This window comes from Pelodiscus sinensis, chromosome 12 (assembly GCF_049634645.1).
Source record: "Pelodiscus sinensis isolate JC-2024 chromosome 12, ASM4963464v1, whole genome shotgun sequence".
NCBI lineage: Eukaryota > Metazoa > Chordata > Testudines > Trionychidae > Pelodiscus > Pelodiscus sinensis.
In genome coordinates this window covers 18,814,849-18,837,654 of record NC_134722.1, presented here as the reverse complement: position 1 = coordinate 18,837,654, position 22,806 = coordinate 18,814,849, and the positions used below count along the sequence as shown (strand labels likewise).

Below are 22,806 nucleotides of genomic sequence, written 5' to 3'. Positions count from 1 at the left end.
TGGCAATACCATGAGAACAGCTACTCAGCCAGGCTTGCAAATAAACACCTCTAAGAATGTCTTTGTTAAATAAGAAAAATACTCTGTATGCATTTTTATATATCAAGTTACCCATCTAGTTCAGCTTCCCATTTAGACCAACAGAGGTACAAACACCAGAAAGGGGAGAAAACAGAACAGAGAAGTCTATCTAGACTATTAGAGGTACATAAGCTAACTGGCTGACGAGCTGGCAAGATATCTTAAATGCTGTTTCATCCTGTTGCCATTGACTTCAATAGAGATCATTACACCATCTGAGAATCTTGCTGGGCAAGAAAATGGACACTTATTTATGTCTTTGAGAACCTTTGGGATGGAAAAAGCTTGTACAATGGAAGACTCTTCTGAGCTGATATGGACATTTTTAATACCTTTTAAGTACGTATTTGTTTAGAAATGCAATGTGTTTTCACAATATAGCTTGAACAATTACACTGTAAAAGCAGGAAATATGTCTAGCTATTGCTGTGCCAACAGCCTGGCTGACAACCACTGTGGGCCCCCGGGCAAGGGATCTGTCAGGGCCTGGCTCTACACCCCTGGAAGGGGCAGGGACTCGGGTAGAAGGGGCAGGGCAGCCAGTCCTCAGCACTGCTGCTCTCCCAAGTGGAACACCTGAAGCAGCACCCCAGCAGCAATTTAAAGGGCCCAGGCCTCCAGCCACTGCTGCAGTAGCATCAGTGGCAGCTGAGAGCCCTGGGCCCTTGGAATCACTAGGCCTTGGGGCACCTGCTCCCTTTCACTTCCCGTTGTCAGGCCTGTGTACCAACCGAAACTACTGACTTGTCACAATCTCCCTCAAATGTCATTGGGGGGAAAAAAATCATACCATGACTTAAAACTAGGATCCAATCAAACATATTTTACATTAGTGTCGGAGTAAAATGGGTTCACATCAGTGGAATTACACTGAAGCAAACTTGGCAGTGGTTATAAGCTAATCAAGTCCACTAAAAATGACTCTTAGGAGTGAAAAAAAAGTCAGTTTCTAGACAAAACTCAAGAAGTGAGAGCCAAAAGGAGTGCCTCAAAAGATTTCACTCTGTGTAGCAAGGAGGGCAGGGGGACAGAAATATATGTTTTCCAAAGATAGCTCAGACTTTGGATGAAAACCTCTTTGTGTAAATCCCTTGACTCAAGCGGTATTATATCAGGGATGAGTTTAACCCAACAAGGGAAAAGCTCCAGCTTTGAAGAAAGAAATCCAGAGATTTATCCACTTTCAAGAATCAATTTCTATGTTAGTTATACCTTTTCTGCATGTAACAATGCCTTTATAGGAAGACCCTGAGTTTGACCATGTTGTGTCAGGCATCCAAGATAAAAGAATACCATTGTTTGAAGGCTTTGCTACTGAGTGTTGAATAAGCCTGACAAGAATTGTCCACTTTTAAGGTGACCCACATTTAGTCATATGGCTAGAGCTTTTAAGTGAGCTTTGGGATTTAGAATTGGATGAATCCTGAAATTTCCTATAATAGCTGTGAGAATGCAAGCTTTGCGATCTCCTGTTTATTTAGCATTCATGTTGCATGTCTGCCAATGTGTATCTATGTATAGTCTTGCACAGCAGAATACACAATAACACACAAAGCAACAGTTAACAGTTGAAGGCAAGCTTAAGTACCGTTGCAGCTATATTTACAAGTGAAACATATATGGCACTAATAGAATCTAATGGTTTGATTTTTACTCTGTGGCTATCTCCACTGTGGCTGTCGCTGCAGTGGAGTTGAATGGGGATGAGTTAAAGTACTGCAGTTTGCAGATGTTAGTTAATGGTGGCAGGAAAAAAAAGCATTCAGCAGTCACAGTGCTTGGTGCCAGATGTTAATCCACAGAAAAATGACCAGTGGGAAGACTTAACTCCTACACTATTGTGACAATAAACTACTATATTGTAACACTGGGGAAGATAAAATGAGTCACCGTGATAATAGCTGAAAGCCAAAATGGGGTATCCCTGATGAAGTGGAATTTATGTGCAGCAAGGCACTTGATTATTCTGATCTTTTTTTAACCTATTGGTCTACAAATGATCACTATTTGTACATGTTTAGTAAGTTTTATTTTGTGTAGTTTGACCATATTGGGGAAATACATTTCAGCCTATGGACTGCAAGGAAATTTTTCACTGTGTGTATTTGCTGTTCAGAATTGTTCAATCTAGTTGAATTATGTGAGTTTATTTTTGCTCCCTGAATAGAGGTTTTAAGTCTTTTTATAAGCAGGTATGTCTAAATAGGAAGCTATGGACTCTCTCTCGAGGGGTTTGCACTTCTCCATTAGTGAGAGGTTTGCACTTCCCCATTAGCGAGGTAGCAGATAAGCAGGTCTAGGGAATTTTGTAGGATATTTGATCCTCTCTTTTCCAGAACACTATATTGTAGCCACATATGTGAGCCTCAGATTGTAATTTACCTAGATTGCTTCCTGGCAAGGGCTACGAAGTTAAAATGTACAAAGTCTTAAGTGGCACACAGGATCTGGTCCAAGAGGTGAGCATAGCTGAACTGCTTGGTAATAGTGACCATAATATAATCAACTTAACATTCTTGTAAGGCAAAATTCCAAAGAAAACCATGACAGCAGTATGTAACTTCAAAAAGAGGAACTGCATAAAATGAAGCTAGTTAAACTGAAATTAAAAGAATCAGTTCTGAGTGAAATGCATGCACACTGCATGGAATCTTTAAAAAACAAAAACAAAAAACACACAGTAGAGGCTCAAACTATATGTAAAGCCCAAATAATAAAAAGGACCAAAACACCACCATATCTAAACAGAATAGAAGGTGGTTTATAAACAAAATACGTCTTTTTAAAATTGAAGATTTAAATTTTTTTAAACCTTTTAAAAATTAAAATCCTACCGAGGAAGATAGAAAGGAGCAAGAGCTAAAAACACCAACAGGAAAAAAATGCAAGTACATCAAAAGCCTGAAGGCCATACATTATCCAGTGGCCTGACTAATGATTCAGGTACTAAATTAACGCATTGGCCTTCACTACCGAGAATTTAAGGGGGATTCCCACCTCTGAGCCATTCTTTTTAGGTAACAAATCTGAGGAACTTGCCAAGACTGAGGTATTGTCAAACATTTTGTGGGTTTTTTCTCACCTGTACTCTTCTAGGCCATAAGTATGCAAAGGCAAACAACCCCCCACCCCAACTGTAGAAGTGTCAGTTTCAGCTGTGTATGAAACTGGTACAAAACTGAAATGTGGCAGCTGTGCATTATATATAGCAGACAAATTCTTGTACCACTTGCATCTATACAACCTTTACAGTACTCAAAAGGATTGTCAGTTTGGATTAATTAAACACACAATTCTCTTGAGTATAGAGGAGAACTCTTATATGGACTTTCAAATAATTGGGAGTGCATTATACCGATTCAGCAACAGGAAGCATTTTCTATATATTCTGTTGGTGGATTTTCAGGGCCAATCAAAGATAGCTGAGGCAGCAATGTTGTCAGTGCCCTCTACTGGCAGGTAGTCAGGTGGAATTTCCAAACTTTAATGATTTCATAGCCTGTCTTCCATGAGAAAATGAGATACAGTACTAGAGAATCTCACTAAGACTACCATCTACACAGCGCCTTTTTGTGCAAAAACCACCTCTTGCACAAGAGCCATTCTTCCTCATTCTTTCAGGAAGAATGGCTCTTGTGCAAGAGGGTTTTTCCTCAAAAAGGTGCTGTGTAAATGGCATCTTTTTGCGCAAAAACCTCTTCCACAAAAATGGCTCCTAATTAATTCTGCAAATGAAGTGCAGCAATATGCTAATCTGTACTTCATTTGCATAGGCTTTTGCAGAAGAGGGAAGCTGTGTAGAAGTAGTCTTATAAAATTACAACTCTAACTATAAAACTCACAGCCTACATTTTCTTTCCAATGCACAATTTTCTTTTAGTGAACGAAAGTTGTACCTGAGCTTGGCCCAAAGGATTAGCCGTAGAGTGCATGGTTAGACCTAAGAAGAAGACTTGAAGGCTTTTTTCTCTGATCCATGCAAATTCTGGTTTAGAGTTTTTCTTGTCAATTTATAAGACAGGCTTTGTATTTGCAGAGTACGTGCATTTTATTATATGGTAAGTAATTTTTGTTTTTGTTTTTTATAATTTTAGCTTAGTCCCCATATTCTTCATGTAGGAGTGTTATGTGCTGGTTTTTAGACTACATTACACATAGCAATCTGGCACGTCAAACTGACAAAATGTCATTTCCCCCTTGAAGTTCTCAAGTGGAGAACATTTATCTTTAGCAAAGAAAAAAAAGTTATTTCCTACTGTGTGATCCCCAGCTGTTTACAGACACTTTAAACATAAATTGCACATTCTGTGCTTGCCACAATAGTCTCTCTTGAAATCTATACTTTTTGTAACATTTGTTACTCTTCTAAGTATAATTAGAGAGGTGTTGTAGGTCATGTTTCCCTGTTGCTTGGTATGGCTGATGGGTTAATCCAGACTGTATTATAATACTACAATCTGGATTAACCCAAATGCATTGCTGCACACTGCAATGGATTATGCTATAACATGGAATACATAACACTCTCCCCCTTTTAATTCTCACTAATTAAATTCTCATTGCATTAATCTTGGGTTTCTTCCTTTTTATGTCAACTTGTTCCTTTGCTTGCCTTTCCCAGTACTAGGCAAATGCCCAGACACTGATTAATAGTTAAGATAACACTTGGCCTATGTCTACACTGGTGGGTTATTGCACCAGAAGTATGCAAATGAGGCTACGCGTGGAATATCGCCAAGCCTCATTTGCATACCTAATGAGCCGCCATTTTGTGGAAGAGGCTCTTGTGCTAGAAGGAGTTGTCTACACTGCCCCTTCTTGTGCAAGAAAAACCCTCTTGCACAATGCTGTTATTCCTGAAAATAATCAGCATAGCAGCATTACGCAATGGAGTTTTTCTTGGACAAAAAGGGGCAGTGTAGACAGCTCTTTCTAGCACAAGAGCCTCTTCCGCAAAAATGGCAGCTCATTAGGTATGCAAATGAGGCTCAGTGATATTCCACGCTTAGCCTCATTTGCATACTTCTGGCGCAACAACCTGCCAGTGTAGACATAGCCTTGGTGTGTATCAGAGAGGAAAAAGTACAGGTTGAACCTCTCTAGTCCAGGACCTGACCAGAACCAAACCAGAGAATTTGCTGAACCATGGGAGGTCAATATTGTCTAGCAGCATTACCAACACTTCCACTGCTTACTGGCTTCTTGGAAGACATTTAGGATAAATTAGAGCTAAATAAAAGCACAGAACACTGAGCAAGAACTGGTGACCATAAATGTTATGAGACCATGGGAAACCTAGCCAAACCCATGATTAGTAAACATCCAGCTAATTAAAATCATGCCAGAATATGAATGTTGCTGGACCAGAGAGTGCTGGATTAATGGTTTAACCTGTAACTCTAGGCTACCTTTCCACTCCCTGTTGCCATTGGGAATCCAAAGAACATGTAGCACAGGTGCCAGATACTGCTCCAAGTCACACTGACTGGTATTCCATACCAGTTGAGGCTTGAGAATTCTTCTCCTGGTACATTTCCTCTCTGTTCCCTGCTCTGGAGGTGGAAGCAAGGCTTATCAAACTGAGGGTCTGAGCCATGCTGTGTAATCATTTGTACAAACACAACTGTAGCAAAGGAGTATTTGCTCAGGTCTCCAAAGGAAGTGAGTGTATGTTTTATTTTGTCTCAGTGTGTGTACTCTCCTTAATGGGCATCTCAAGGCCTGTATTTTTTTTTTAAGTTTGCATGTACGATACCAAATCAAGATCAAGTATTCATCACAGAGCTCCCAGTCCTGAAGTTAATCCTGTAGTCCATGGCACCAAAGCCCCTCATCTCCTTAGAAGTACAGAGCTAATTTTAAACCCTGTCCGCAAATGCAGTAAGAGGGCAGTCATGCCACTGACCCTCATTTTAACTTTGGATCATTAGTTACAGCACTATGGGGTCACTTCTTCCTTCAGTTACAGGGACACAATCATTATTGGGAATTGTACTGTATAAGGCTATGTCTGGACTACATTCCTCTTTCGAAAGAGGAATGTAAATGAGGCAAATCAAAAGTGCAAATGAAGCGTGGATTTAAATATCCCATGCTTCATTTGCATATTCACGTCCAAGCGCTTTTTCAAAAGTGAAAGTGCAGTCGAGAGATGGTTCTTTTTTTAAAAAAACAAACCATCACCACCCTCATTTTTTCAGGAGTACGAGTTCTTTCAAAAAGGTATTTTTTTAAAAATTGCAGACTGCGCTTTCACTTTTGGAAAAACCCTTTTTCAAAAAAGCATTCGACGTGAATATGCAAATGAAGCATGGGATAGTTAAATCCATGCGTCATTTGAACTTTCGGTTTGCCTCATTTACATTCCTCTTTCGAAAGAGGAATGTAGTATAAATGTGTCCAATAGGTGGGGTTTGTGGACTTGATTATGAAATTCCTTCCTCACCTGCTGCTGCTGGCTGCCGGAGAGTTTTGATATGCAAGGACTCAGGGCAAGATGCTGAGCACTGTGGCTCTGGTCCAACACTGCATTTAAGCTCATGCTTAACTTCAAACACGGGAGTATGCTCAACATGTGTTTCAGTGCTGGGCATTTACAGAATTGGGCCCAAATTTGCACCATACAACCATAAGCATGAAGGACAGGAGAGATTATTGATGAGGAGGTAAAGCAATAGTTGACATGATTACATTATATCAGAAGTCTTTGTGAAGACTGTTCATTAAATTTCCATAATTTCTGGATATCCCAGGACTCCCAAAAGTCTATTATTAATTTCTGAATTCTGTCATTGTTCTCTAATACCACAGAACACTCCACCTCTAACACCAAACAAGTAAACAGAAACAACAGACAGAATCAAATAAAGATTCACATTCATTACTTGGAACCAGGTTAGTGAAAAAAATTATAAATATTTTGGTTATTTAAACAAGATGAGTCTCTATTTGCTATTATCCATGTAAATAGTTCTAGTTATAATGATCAAATATATCTGTAAAAAGCTGAACTTACTGTATCAAGCCATTTTAAAACAGTGCATAGGTAATTATCTACAAATATACAGTACAAAAGCTCTAATTATGATTAAACCCTTTTGCTGAAATGTAGACATAGATATGTCATCTATTTCATGAACTTCCATAGAAAAGGCTACTTAGTGCTTATGCAGGGCTGAGTTTCATCTGGAGGTCATAGACTGAGTCTACACTAGTCTTTAGGAGAAATCTTGCTCCACTTCATTATCTTTGCCATTGCTCAACCAATCATAACAATAGTTACAGTGCTAGGTGAAACAGATGACTGGTATCTTTAACAGCCAGGAAACCTAGCTCAGAGTAGGTTGAGATAGTAAAAGGACAGAGACCATTATACTAACCCATGTGCCATTCATGCAGATGGGGCAAGAATGGGAATTTCCCAAAGTTTAGAGTAGGCAGGAGTTCAGAGATCAGCACAAATGTTAATTAGTTATACCTAGAACTCCTTCTCACAGTCTGTCCTTTTTCTGTACTTCTGGGTGTGGGCCAAAAGGACCTTTAAAATCAGGCATACATATGGGATAGTAAAGAACTGAGAGGTGGCATAGCTCTCTAATTCTCTGCCTGCCCCCTGGGGCTGCTCCAATATGTGCCATCTGCCAAACTGTACATGCTCTCCATCCTGATGGCGTTCTGCCCACTCCCAAGAGGAGGCTGTGTCCCCCCTCATGGCAGTTGTAGTGAGCTAGCTAAACTAAGAGTGCACTACAAGAGCTGCAGATGACACCTTCGTTTACAGTGTAGCTGTAGCAGATGAGGTGTGTCTAGACTATATGGCTCCGTCGATGGAGCCATGCAAAATAGTTTACCCGACATAGTCAATGAAGTGGGGATTTAAATAATCCCTGCTTCACTTTAAAATAAAAATGGCTGCCGTGCTGTGCTGACAATCAGCTGATCCGGCACAGCGTGGCAGTCTAGACGCGGATCGGTCGACAAGGGAAGCCTTTGTTGACTGCTCCTGTAAAACTCATTTCATGAGGCATAAGGGATCAGCTGATTGTCAGCACAGTGTGGCGGCCAATTAATGAAACAGGGTTTATTTAATGTAGTCATGTAGTCTAGACACACCCAGGGAGAATACAGTAAGTCTCAACACCATTTACACCACCTGAGCAACAACAATGCAGGGCAGAAAATCCACCCCATTGCCTTTTTGCCACTTGATGAGGCATCATTTAACTTTGTCTTGCTTTTGGTCCCTCTCCCCTCCAATTGCCCTCTCCCAGTTTCATATGTTTTAAAGTGAATGTATTGTGATTGTCAGTGATTATATTAAAGGATTACAACTATCCTTCTTGTTTTCATTTACATACAAAATAAGCTCAGCACTTCCTGCAATAAGTGCTACTGTCAGAGAACAAAGTACTACAAAGAAAAGGCGGCTGAAAGTAGAACAATAGCACCAGCTGCATTGTGCTTTTGGTTACTTTTATGCAATAGATCCTTGATGAATGTCTATAGAACAATGCTGATTCCCCAATAAGGATGATATCCTATAGTAAAGAAAGGAGAGGGTTGAATCATCAGCTGCTGTAAAGACTTTGCAAAAACTTTTTCTCCTTTTAATTCTGCCCTATACTCAGTTGGCAATGTGGAGTAGAGAGGCTGAGTCCCTAGCAAATAACTTTAGCACACCACTTTGATCTCCGTAGCAAAAATGGCAGTTGGGACCCTTAAACACTTAACACAGTGGTTTCTGTAAAACAAGGTGTAGTGTAGATAAAACAGACTCAAGTACTGGGATTTTGCTGTGTGTGTGTGTGTGTGTGTGTGTGTGTGTGTGTGTATGCATATCTTCATTTTTTTGCCTTCTGATCAGAGAAGGACTAAAATATCAGTTTCACTGCCATGAAAAATGTGTCATGGACCATGATTTCCCCCTTGCTGCAGGGAGCATCTCAGTCAGGGGCTCCAAGTTGAGAGTCCCTGCTGGCCTGAGGAGGACTTGTCCTTCCCTTGACATTACAGCTGTGGGGGGAAGAAGAGAGGGAGGAGATGAGACCCACTTCTGGGTACCTTTCAGTTGGGGGCCACCATGAAATCTCAGATGTGTATAGATGAAAATGTGAAACTGACCAATTAAAAAACCCTCTGGCTGTGAAATTTGTCAATTTAGTAGGGCCTTACAAATAGGCCATATATAAGGGAGAATGGCTTGGTGAATGAAAGTTGCCGTGAATAAATGAGCTAGTGTTACAATCCAAGCAATGATACTTCAAAGAAAAATTGAAGTGGTCCTTTCGAGGAGATGTCCCATACAGATAGACAGTGGCTGGAGGAGTCTCTCCATCTGGAAGGTTAATCTACAGTTTCACACTGTGATGGTGTGCTGTTTGAAAAGAGAATTGTTCCTGTGATTTGTTAAACTACTCAGCTATCTGCAGACATGAAAATATTAAATCTGAACAAGTATATATAAATAAGATTTGCTGATACTCATGTTCCATTGAAACTGAAATATTTGTGCACTCTCTGTATGCTGACTTATGATGGGTTGTGAAGTAATAAGTAGAGAGCATCTTACAATGCATGTTTATTTGCTTCATTCAGATTATCATCTCACACATTTTTATTTCAACCAAATGCTTAGTTTCATAAATATTTTATTCTTAAATAAGAAGAGGAACATAAAATTGTTGTTGAAATGCCCTTAAACCATTAAACAAGCTGTATACTTTAAGATCCAATTATTTTTCCAAGTGTGTGACTGTGTCTATTTTCGCGCTTGGGATTGTTACTGATTGTTGCAATATTTTCCGTAATATAAGTAATAACTCCCATTGGATTGTATCTCGACAAAATTGGCATTATGATGATTATTGGTCAGTATAACCTAAATGACAGGGCATTAACACTAAAATGCAAACTAAGGACTGTCCAAAAAATTGTTTAGGATTTTAAAAAGACCTTGCAATAAATCTGTGAATTTCTCTATTACATTCTAGTAGCTAAAATCTAAATAGCTTAAGGACCTGACTGCATTACCTTCAGAAAATGAGATTGTTACATTAGAGGCAGTCTCACTTTTTATAAATTTTTCATAATATCTACAGAAATTTTGAATACTAGGAGGCTTAGTTATCTTGGTTCCATCAATTTACTGTCATTGAGAAATGAAGAAATTAAGGAGCTCCTTACAGGTCTAAATCAGTTTTCATTTTCACCTTACAAAGGAATGCTTATGACAATGATTTAGAATTACAACACTGATGTGTTTATGTATTGTTCCAGGAAAAAAGTGTAGGAATACCCTTTGAGAGATGAGAACTAAATGGATATTAACTCAGTTCTAATACTTTCTATTCTGCCAGAATGGAAACCTAACTCCATATTTATTCTGTTTTTATCTTTTTCAGGCCTTTGTAATGCCAGTTAACTTAGTACAAGAAGTGATATCTTCTACTTTCCCAAATAATCCCAAAAGTCAGTGTTCTCCCTTCATTTAGAAAGCTATCCAGATTTGCTCAGGTTTCAGATTTATCCTTGTTATAAATGCTCTGAGTTTGTTAATTTAAAAATAAATTCATTTATTACAACTCTCTATAATACTGTGTTGCTACATGTTGTAAGTATTTGATATCTGATCCTTTCAGTTTAACTGAAGAAATGTCTTGCTCTTTTTATCCACCAGTAGAGGCTCGAAAGTGTCCAAAAACCTGCTAGACAAAACCAAAATATCTTGATTATGAATTCTGATTTAACAAGTGTGCATTCCAAGGATGATTCATAAATACATTTCAATTATTCCTCAGACAACTCATGCTTCCTTTTTGTCAAGAATGTCAATCAATGGCAGCTGATTGAGTATTCTACTGCTAGTAGCCTTTTGTTTAATGAGCATGTTCCGTTTTGGCCTGTAGAAATAACACCCAGGTACCACTAAAATATATTATATGGGGGTATAAAAAAGTTTTTATATTTGACACTGAGTAGATTGTGGGCCAAAAACCTTTCCCCTCCCACCCTCCCAAATGTTGTGGGTCATACACAAGTCAAAGAACCTATACCAAATTCTTTACTGATTCCACTTGTGAAATTGTATTGTTGCCTCTTAGGGTACTCATTAAATGAAAACACAATTTGGACCATTGTTGTCATTGCCATCTTCAGTAATTCGCATCACCACATGACTTCTAGTATGCTGCTTTAAGCAGCTTTTCTTTAGAACACTGAACAGGATTTTTTTCACTGTGTAAGAGTTGTTCTGCATTCTAACTGTGGCACGCAAAGGAAAAGAGAAATGCTTAATTCTGTCAAGGGACTTAAAAGGGTCATGTTAGTGGCCTTTTCATGTTTAATCTCTGAACACCATTGTATGGGTTTTTTCTAATAAAGAAGAGGTATGATGAAAATAAAGGAGATGACTAATGGTTAGAAATACTCTGGTCTTACATACCTTACGCCTCCCACTTTATGTAGGAAGAAAATGGATAGTACTAACCACTTGCATATGTGAATTACATACACAATTATGCAACATGAATGTGTATTTTCTAGTTTATAGTGGCTTCACTGGTTGAGAACATAGTACTCCATTGAGATGGAACATGGTTCTATAGACAGAAAATGGGACTGGGAGTCAAGAAGTTCTGTTCTCTACTCAGCTCTACTACTGACTTTCTGTATAACCTTGGACAAGTCCATATGCACTTGTCACACTTTGCATTGTTCACTTTCATGCTTGCATATAATTGTTTAGTGACAATTGGTGACACATAACTGTTTGATTACAATTGTATCTGTAAGTAAAATCATCTCAATGCAAAACACCTCTTTTTCTTCTTCCTTGGTCTCTTTTCTTATTGACAGTGTAGAGAGTAAAATAGCCTCTGTCCTGATGAGGTTACAATGTTCATTAAACAGAATAAAGACAGGGGCCTTTATCTGGTCCATATAGGTATTGATTACAGGCTCCATAATTTCTGGATCCATAAGATGGTGTGGTAGTGATATGTTGTCATGTGCCAAAGAAAAAGCCTAAGATACACCATACAGATAACTCCAACAGCAAATTGCAAGATCAGTGAGGCCATAATTAATATACTCCAAGATACCCTTTTTCAAATACATTGGTAGATAAGTGGATAAACAGCTAAAAGAGGGTTGAAGGAGAGAAGGAGAAGGCATCACCATTTAGTCAATAAAATCGAGAAAACCACACTTGTGAAACAGGATCCTTAACTGGAGGAAAACAAATATTTTGCACTGTAGGTAAGAGAGGAAGCAATGTGGACTTTTCTTTTAACTCACTCGGATGGGATACATCGTGAATTGCATTGAGTTTATTTGGGAATCTTATGTCTCAGCCCTTCATAGGTAAGGATGTCTGAAACAATATGAATAATGTTTGAAGTACCTTTTATGCATTAAGTTAAACACAAGTCAATGCATAAAATGCATGTGAAAAAAATAGTGATTTTTGTATTAAGATGGTAGGTAAGGAGAAATAATATATTGGAATTTGTTAGCTAGTTTGTTGGGTGCTTATGCCATATCATACTAAACACAAATGAGTTTAAGGCTAACTATTGCCATAGTTCTCTCTCATTTTTTTTTCACTCTAGTTAAGAAGTAGCATTGTAGCTAGCCTGTCAGGAGCTGCTATGCTGAATGGAATTCTATGTTAGGACTCATCAGGGTGCCTCTTGCACTGTATAATGTGCAGAATAGGATTTTTTCACATCAGCAGTCTATCCATACCAAACACAAAAAAGAGAGAACAAATATTGCTGACTAGAATTTAGCAAGGGAGGGAATGAAGGAATATGTATGAGATCATATCTGAAAGCTTTTTTTTTTTCTTCCACGTAGTCAAGAGATACTGCTGTGATGTAGACTATCCAAGATAAGCATTTCATTTTAGGGGTAAATCACCCTTCACAACAGACACAAATATTAGAAAGGCTGAAATGGATGGCATGTCTACTCCCTAACAGAATTGCGACTGAGCTTTGATCAGTTACCCTCACGTTTTTGTAATATATGGGCACTAAGGATGGGAAAGTAATAAAGCTATGAAATGTTTTGGTATACAAACACCCACTGATGTGGATAGAGCAGTACAATGAGGACAGACACATATACAAGGAATTAAGTGGCAGGCCACACTCTTATTAAACACCAGTAAGGGGCACTAACTGTTTATCACCCATACTCCTTTATCAGGCATTTAGTCCAGTACTTGAGATATAGGGCTCCTTATCATATGATACCTAACTAGGGGTAAGCTCTCTTTTGCATATCTCTAGGACTCTACTTCCTGAATTTTAGTTCCTTCACCTCTCTCCATTTGTGAGGCTGACAAAGGGTGCAGAAGGCTGGGAACCTCAGCCTGAGGCCATGTCTTCACTAGACAAAAAATTGATGCTTCCATGATCAATCTTCTGGAATTCGATTAAGCAAGTCTAGTTAAGACTCTCTAAATCAAATTCAGAGGGAACACCACCAGTGGCCATTACTCCTGCTTGTGCAAGAAGTAAGGGAAGCAGATGGGAGCGTTTGCTCCCATTGGCCTCCCACTGTAGGGACAGCGTCAAGCTCAGCTTAAGGTAAGCCAATTCTAGCTACATATACTACGTTGCTGGAGTTCCATACCTTAAGCTGAATTTCCAGGTCTTGTGTAGACCTGGCCTAGGAGGTCCCCAAGATCTCCCCCACCCCATAATCCCAAGGCCCATCACTATAAATTACCAGGTCTTTCACCTCTAAATCCCATTCAGTTTATCCTCTCTAACCGCATTTGAAACCAGCCACAAGCTACAATGAATGAACAGTTCAAGCTAAATAGTTCAGATAGGTACTAAACATCTTCCTATTTCAAAAACCACTACCTTATAGCTACTGTGGGTTAAGTAAAAAAACTCCCTGGTCTTCTACCAATTGGCCAATGGGAGGAGAAAAATCCTTCCTGACCCCAAAATGAGGAAGCAGCTATACTTGCAGCATCCATCAGGCTGGATGCCCATTCCTAGTTTGGAATGAGTAGGGCAGACCTTCAGGAATGGAGCCATGAGAGGCTCTGCATTGCCCCCCTTCAGGTTAAATGCAAGAAGCTGGTGAAGGCCGGTCAGTCAGTCAGTCAGCATTCTCTTCCTTCACCTGGCCCCCAGGAGCCGGAGACTCTTGTGTGGGAAAGAACAAACTAATGTCCCTTTAGTGAGTGTCTCCTTCCCTTGCTGCTGGGATTATTGCCAGTCATTTCTGGCTACAAGTGGCATATGTGCTAGCTACAGGGGAGCCAACAGCTTTTCCGAGCCCATTGGTAAGGTGGGGAGAGGCCTCAGGCAGAAAGGCTGGGGCAGCCAAGCCTCAACACCACTGGGACCACAGTATTCCCCTATCCCCCATCCTTAGCTCTACCTGGAGCATACCCCTGTCTTGCTCTGCTTCCCCAGGAATTCCTAAGCACCTGGGAGGCCTCTGGCCATTTTGGAATGCTGGGCCCAGAGCTAACTGTCCCATTTGTCCTGGCCTACCTATCTAGTAATATGATCGGAGTATAATCTCAATAAGGGAAGTCAAACTTTATGGTAGAGTAGCATATTGTTCATGGTTGATTATATCTGTCCATTTATTATGACCTGTAAAGTTTCAGTTTCTTAACTTAGACTACAAAAGTATTTCTTAATACGGGCAAGTATCTATTAAGAGAGGGCCCAGTGACCTAGCATTTTTCTCTTTAGCTTCTATATTTGCTGACTTACTCTAATATATTACTAGTGATATTCAGACTTATTTCCAGAGTTGTAATGCTTGTCTGAATGTTAGCTGAATTATGTGAACTTCACTAACAGTGCAAAATTGAGTTAAAAATTTGACAGATTTTTTCCCCCCTATTCCACTCAGGGGAGAAATAGGAAAACTGAGTGGACATGAAATAATAAAAAGGAAGGGAGAAGGAGAGGAGATGGTAATCCATATATTTAAAAGAATCTTAAACAGTAGGAGGAGTTTCAAGTAAGTTCTGTCCCTACTGATTCAATCAGTTCTAATTCATATCCTATGGTTTTATATATACATCATTTGTAATTACTAGTGAGTTAGAACATAGTAAGATGTGCCTTAATCTTGTAATAAGAGTTGTGCGCTGATCCACGTGAACATATCTCATTGCAGGTTCAGGGCTATGAAGTTTAAATGTATTCCAAGTTTTTTTGGAATTACAGATAGCAGTCAAAAGCAACACTTGAGGGATTTCTGACCTTTGTTCTTTATGACATTTATGATTTATTGAAATAAATGAGTCTGATATAAGAAAAAAATCCCCTCTGTTTCGAATAACTATACATTATGAAGATTTGTGACATGCAAGTGAAATGAAAGCTGTATGTGCCCAAACTTGCAAAAGTTAAGAGCATCAAGCCTATTTATTGAGATTATGATGTTGCAGAACAGTCATGTTCAATTTGTCCAACTTTCCTTAAAGCATTATATGAAGTGTCATTTTTATTAAATGATAGGTGTGATTTTTTTGTAGGATTTCTTCACTTGCATCTTCTGATGTATGCATTTATGCACTGATGATAATTTTGTGATTCTTACTACAAGAATTGGCAATCAAGGTAACTGGCTAAGGAGCTTTGGGTTTGGTTTTGAACATTATAGGCCATTATAGGTGGGACAGTACTGTATTTTGGGAAATACACAATGAGATTTAGCCATTAGGCACAGTACCTCACAATTCTGTTGAATTCATTGGTATGTTTAATAGAGCTTGCTTTAGAATAGCTATAAAAATATGTATTTCCTTTGAGTGGAAAAAACATTTTTAAATGTACAGTAAGTTTTTACCATCTGCAGCAGCTATACCAGTCACATCTATAGAGCAAATATGAATGACAATCATATCTAAATGAAAAAGAAATTAACCTTAATACATTTGATATTTTATTGGTAAATGAACCACAAATATATCACACAATTAACTAACTTTGTCTTGCTGGCTTGTAATGAGCTTCTTAATAAAGTAAAATAATTACTAAGGGAATTGATATTACACTTTTGAAAAAACAGCAAAATCAATAAAAGACTCTTTTTCAGAATATAGACAGATTTTTTTCATTACATATAGTAGTCTGTTTGATTCTCACCAACCTGTTCCTCACCAACCTGTTCCTCCATTACATCTGAGAAATGAAAAATATACTTAAGTCAAATGCTGATAAGGGCATACACTAAATGGTGCATATATCATAGTGGTGCAGAAATAAGTCTAAGTAGCTCTTTTTAGTAAGCTAATTTTTACATGTAGGTTTTATTAGTAATGTGGTAAGTATGAAAAATTGATTATGGGAATAATATAATTATTTTGGGAAATATTATATAGAGCTTGTATATTGGCTATATACTACCAGTTAAACAGCTTCATGGTGGGTAAGGGAAAAGGAAAGAAAAGACACTAAAGTTTTTACTTAAGCAGCACTTGCTAGACAGAATCAATTGAAAATTGACTTCAAGCTCTGACTCAGACACACTTTAATTCATGTCTGAGTGCTTTAAAACCCTACTGACCAGTTTATAAATAATTAAAACACTTACCTTATGCTGTACCTGAGGTCTATCCATCATAATATCTATTTGACAATTCTCAGTTGAATTGACAAGGTGGAATACTTTGAGCTGGGTAAATTCCAAATGGCCTCACATCATTTGTGCTGCTATATAATGGAAAAAATGAAACTTTGTTTATATATCTATATCTATATCTATATCTATATCTATATCTATATCTATATCTATATCTATATCTCACACACACACACAAAATACACATCACCAATGACCACTGAATAATTGGTTTACTTAGCATGAGATGTGATACTAAATTAAGTGTGTCATAGGACATAAAATGTCCTAGATATTACTTTGGGACACTCATAGTTAACATTAACACTGGTTTTGGATTCATCATCTGAAATAAATATAATTAGAGTCTGATAGCAAACATGGCTTCCAGCTATACTTCTTTACAAAGAAAAAAATAGTATAATTGTCTGAAATCATATTTTGTGTCCAGTGCAGAATTCCTATCAAAGAATATCCTAGAATCACAGAATGTATATCTAGGGACCGCAGGAGGGCACTTAGTCCATCTCCCCATGCTAAGGTGGCACCAAATATACTGTTCCAGACAGGTGCCTGTCTAACCTTGTATCAAAAATCTCCAAGGATGAGGATTACCTCCCTTGCTGCCCTATTCCTATACTGAGCCTGGAACTACCCTTAGAGTTATGTAAGTACTGTGGCCTGAAGTCTTAGCAAGTAAAGATGCTTCTGTTGTCCCCACTGGTGAAAAGAGAAGAGTGGGCCAGAGCTGCTGGACAGCTGCAGAGGGAACATTCTTCTAGCACCTATTGGTGTGCAAAAGGAATTGATGGAATGACCCAAGGCATCATTTGCATTTTAGATCAGTGACAGTTTAAGATGCTTCAGTTAAAACATAATTGAATTTTTAATTTGGGGGCCAATAAAATACTGTTGACCATTGTTTGGAAAGACAGGACATTGACAACAAACTTCCCAGAGGTTACCCTGATAGATGTTGTCAGGCATAGTTGGGTAAAGGAGCCAGAAAAGAGCTAAGTGAAGAAAGAGGTGTATATCTTCTAGGGTCTCTCTGGAGGTGAAGACTCAGCTAAGGACCTTGATGCTTCAGAGTTCACTCAAAAGAGCTGATCTGAGACTGCTGCAAAACAGCAAATTGTGCCATCTGTCAATGCTCTTCTGTGCTGGCCATTGTCTCAAAGATAACCCCATTCTACACTAAGTGGCAATGGCTGATGCAGAGCTAGGCAACCTAAGCTGAAGCCACAGATAGCAGCACCTTACCTGCTGCAAGGCACCCTATCCAGCAATTAAAGCTGATATTATCCTAGCTGGCCCAGTTGTTGGAGTGCCCACAGCATCCTAGATAGCACTGGCCAATCAGCATCTTTGGACTTCTACAATGCAAATCAGTTGACACTCACAATAGTCCCAGACTCAGTACTACCTGGGAGTTCCTACTAGATATATATACTTGCAGTTTGACAGTGAGCCATTAATCACCACTGTTTGAGTAAGTTTTTTTTCAACCAGTTATGCACCCATTTTATGATGATTTCATGAACATGCTTGTCTTTCATACTTCCAAGTACTTAGCAAAAAACGCTAGAGTGTCAGTACAGTATGAAACAGCTTCCAGAGACCTTGGATTCCAAGGCACCCTGGGAAATGATTTCAAAAGATGTGTGATATTAAGGATAGATTCATGCAAGGATGTAAGGAGGAGTGTGCAAGAGTAGGCAATAAGTCAGGGAACACTAATGTTAAACTGAGCTTTGGCAAAGGCACCAAATATATAAACATAAGTTTCATATAGAGCCACATTTGACCACCCCAGGTTTGGCTGTATTAACTCCTAGAAGAATGGTAGGGTAAGCAAAATTCATTGTCAGCTACTACTTTACCTCTACCCATAAAATCACAGACATTAGACCTATCAGGTCACTTGGTTCCTTAATACTATGGGATCGCATTCTATGGTATCTTCTCAAGAGTTATGGTCCATTTAGTTTTCAGTTGGTGGCCAATCCTCCATTTTCACCCAGGAGACACAGGTGGTCTTGTCAAGTGGAGTTTTGGTTTGGGCAGAGCTTTCTATCACCGCAGAACTCTGAGAAGAGCAGCTGTGTAGGCACATTGTTGTATGTATGTTGTGTTATGTGTAGGGATGACACAGGATCTCTCTCCTGGGAGCAGAGACATCAAGGCTATGTCTAAACTATGGGGAAGATTCAAAAGAGGATATGCAAATTCCACAGGAATTTGCATATCTTCTTCCAAACTCACTTTTGAAAGCAGAGCTGTTTACGTGGCTTTTCAACGGGGTGGGGGGAGGGTGGAGGGTTTGCACCAAAAGAGCTATGTCTAAATTACTTTCACTTTCAAAAGCTCAGTTTTCGAAAGTGAGATCGGAAGAAGATATGCAAATTCCCATGGAATTTGCATATCCTCTTTCGAATCTTCCCTGTAGTCTAGACATAGCTCAAGAATTAAATTGTGATTCTAGGTCACATTCTGCTTCCTGGACTGCTCTTGGTATGTCCTAGCAGTGCATGGAACACTTGTGGCAAAAACTTCCTTTCATGGAACTTGGGCAAAGCCACTGAATCCATGGATAGGTTGTATTATTTTCTCCAATATGTAGCAAAAAGTTACCTTTTCTTTATTTCTTTTCATTACTTCTACTTTGCCTTCCATTTCCCTTCTGTTGCTGTTTGCAGGCCAAGTATGTTTAACGGAAAAATACCATTCTCAATCTGAATATCTGTAAGTACTAGGGAGAAATATTTCAGTTTACAAAAGAGGAATAAGGGAATGATTCCATAAATAGCAACTGTAACACCATCTCTACCACAAACTGTTAGTGCTCCATTTATGAAAGCAATTAAGCATATGGATAGCTTAGCTTTAGTCATCAGCCCAGAATGGGACAGCACTATCAAGGCAGATTTAGTCTAAATCTATAACAGTAAAATTGGTCTAAGACGTAACCCTTTCATATGTTTGGAAATGAGTAGTTGTCTGAGGGTTGCCAGGCTTGGTAACATTTGCTAATGAAATAATGCTAGTTAGTACTGTTATTAGAATGATCCCTGAGTAACAGACCTCCTCAGGGCCACTGATGTGGGGCAGAGGCAAAGGGTTAGCTACCCCAGGAGCTTCTGGCTGCTGCTACCACTACAGAGCTCCCAGGCCCTTCAAATTGCTGCTGAGGCCCCACACAGTGCGAGTCCTAGGCCCCAGAAATGCTGAAGGTCCCAGCCCCTTTTGGGGGGCCAGGAGTTGGCTCCCCCCAGGGACCGTAGAAGTCTCGCCTCAGCCCTGGATCTTCTATGCAAGATACAACATGCCTCAAGTTTTGTGAGGCGGGTGGGGAGAAGGGAAGGGGAGGTAGCACTATGCTTCTGACTGAATTCCCCCTTGGAAGGTGAAAAAGGAAAGGAAGGGAATATAAATTTTACAGGACTGGAACAAATTCTTCATCAGTGGTGCACCCAGTAAATGTTGAATGGAAGGATTCAAATATGAGTGCATACAGTATATTAATACATGTAGACTGCGTCTAGACTGGCATGATTTTGTGCAAATACTTTTAACCTAAAAGTTTTTCCGTTAAAAGTATTTGTGCAAAAGCGCGTCTAGATTGGTCACGGAGTTATTGTTATAACGATGCGCTTTTGCGCAAAAGCAGAAGCCTGGAACCATTTTGCCGAGGGCAAAAGGGCACCAGTCATTTCCGGGGGCGGAGGCTGGAGCTCCTTTGAGACATGTGCTTAAAGGAATTTCCCTGGACAGCCGTTTCACTCTTGCTGCGTGCTATAGGACCTCTTGTAGGGACTGACAGCCCTAGCAGTTTTGGTAGTTGCCCTCTGCCTTTTGGACACCACTGCCCTTTGCCACCTAGTGCTTTTGCCTGTTTTTTTTTCTTCTGCCTTGTTTTGTCTGCCATGGAGCCAGGGATGGCCATGTGCCTGCTCTGGCCCCTGCCAGCCATTTTGGAGTGCCTGCAGCTGGTGCTCCAGGCTGGTGCCTTCCTGTTCCAGAATGGCATGGCCAATGTGGACGATTAGGGTGGTGATAGAATCCGCCATGCGGATGCACTGGGCCTGGAAGTCGGCCCAGGCCTTCTGGCGCCACTGCAGGTCCGTCTCCACACGCCAAGTGATGGCTGCTTCGACGCGCTCGACGGCCTGCATGTGGTGCTGAAGGAGCTGGTCCCGGTGGTGGAGCCACTGCCTCAGTGGTTGGGCGGCTGGGGGTGCTGCTGCTGTTGCTGCTGCTGCAGGACTTGAGAGTCCCTGGCTAGTGCTTGGTCCTGCTGCAGGGAAGAGAAGAAAGGATGGGTCAGTCAGGCAGCCCAGCCACTGTCCCCACACCTCATGCCCTCCCCCCCTGAGCCCAGGTGACACCACAGTAGTGTGGCTTGGGCCCACTTGGTTAGCCCCCTCCCCTCCGTGTTGTATGTTTGCATACAAGAGCGCCTCTGGAGTAGGGTCCTCCTCCATGTATTGTAACCACCGGTCTGCGTCCTGGCCCCGTAGAGGGTGGGAGGGCGCTTGTGTTGTGTTCACCTGTGGAACTCCCTGCCGGTGGTGACTGTGAGGCTTTGGGCTAATCAATGGTGTTTGACAGGGAGTGAGATGAATCCCCACACAGTGCCTGGGAGCACATCTGGCAGACGTGGTCTCGGCTCTCAGATCCCCATCACGTGGGATGTCTCCTGGACAGAACCAGGGGTGACTGGGGAGTGTCCCATCCTTGCAGCAAAACTCAGGTGGCCTTAGGGCCGGCATGAGCAATTCCCCGCCTCCCCCTCCCATTGTCCCTTGGCTACGTGTGTGAGGGCTATGTGTGGCCGCAGTGGAGACTTCTCTCGGGGAGCCAGCCAAGGCACTGGAAACAGGAGAGGGGCTCAGTGGGAGCCACGCTCACAGGGCTGTGATGCTGCGGTTTTCCCAGGAGCAGCTGGCTGTGCCTCACAGCCAGGCATGCGACAGTGTGCTGTTCTCCATGCTGCACCCTTGCAGAGGTGCGGGCTCTGGCCTGAGTCCCTGGGACCCTGGCTGGTTCCAGCCAGCATCCACCCTTCCCCCCTGGTCCTGCCAGATGTATGTGAGCAGCACGGTCCCAGGCGTGCCCTGCAGCTGCCTGCCGCGACCACGTGCCGCTCGGTCACCAGGCTGCACATGGTTGCACGTGCTGCTTCCTGCCTAATGCTACACAGCGTGCAGCTCACACGGCCTGAGTGACATGCTGTCCCCCTGCCCCTTCCGGGTGCCTGGCTCCCCCCCCCCCCCCGCCCCCTTGTGAGTGCAAAGTGCAACACTCACTGGTGGATCCTTCCCAGGCCTCTGAGGATGCACGGGAGACATCAGGACTGCTGGAGGGGGCCTGCTGGGTGGCAGTGCTGGCCTCATCATCGGACACACTGCTGTCTCCTTTCCCCGCATCAGTGGTCCTGGTGACGGGGGGGGGGGAGGGGGAGGACACATGCTGCTGTCATGGGCACGTCTGGGGCTTGTGGGGCTGGCTGGCCCAGGATAGTGTGGAGCCGTTGGTAATGGGGGCAGGTGTTGGCTCCTGCCCCCGGCCCTTGCTAGCTCGGACGTAGCCCAGGCGCAGTTCTTTTACTTTATCCCAGACTTGCTCCAGGGTCCGGGCTGGATAGCCCTGCTGGGCGAGCGCCTGGGCCATGCGGGAAAAGATCTCCATGTTCCGGCTCCGGGAGCGGGTCTCATGCAGGGCCTCCTCCTCCTGCCAGAGGTCCAGGAGTGCTTCCAGCTCCCCCGGGGACCAGGATGGGGCCCGTCTTTTTCTGGCCCTGAGGGCCTCCTGTGCTGGGGAGGGCGGGTGGCTGATCCCCACCTAGAACTGCCATTGTGCTTGGGGGGTGTCTGCTGGACGGCAGGGGCCACGTGTCAGAGCTGTGGCCAGAGGGCTCCTGCCTTGTGACCTCAGCAGCCTGAGTCTGCTTTAAGGAGGCTCGGGTTACTAGGAAGTCCAAGAGCTGATTGTGGCTATGGAGTCTCTGAGCGTCCACTCGGGGTTTTTTCCATTTAGCCTGCTTTTGTGCAAAACATCTTAGCTGCCTGTCTACACTGGCCCTTTTGCACAAAAATATTTCCGCAAGAGGGCTTT

The 22,806-nt window shown here is 41.5% G+C and overlaps 2 long non-coding RNA genes across 3 annotated transcripts in view; one reads left to right on the top strand and one right to left on the bottom strand.

The window, feature by feature from the left end:
* Positions 1–22,806, top strand: part of LOC112547006 (uncharacterized) — a 195,492-nt gene that overhangs the window by 95,116 nt on the left and 77,570 nt on the right. The window lies entirely within an intron of this gene.
* The window catches only part of LOC106732523 (uncharacterized), a 34,650-nt gene continuing 27,970 nt past the window's right edge, over positions 16,127–22,806 (bottom strand). Inside the window, exons 2-4 of the long non-coding RNA XR_003090737.2 lie at positions 19,324–19,441; positions 16,663–16,781; positions 16,127–16,250 (exon numbers count right to left, since the gene is read on the bottom strand). This is a non-coding gene — a long non-coding RNA (uncharacterized LOC106732523). The remainder of the gene's footprint in view (positions 16,251–16,662; positions 16,782–19,323; positions 19,442–22,806) is intronic.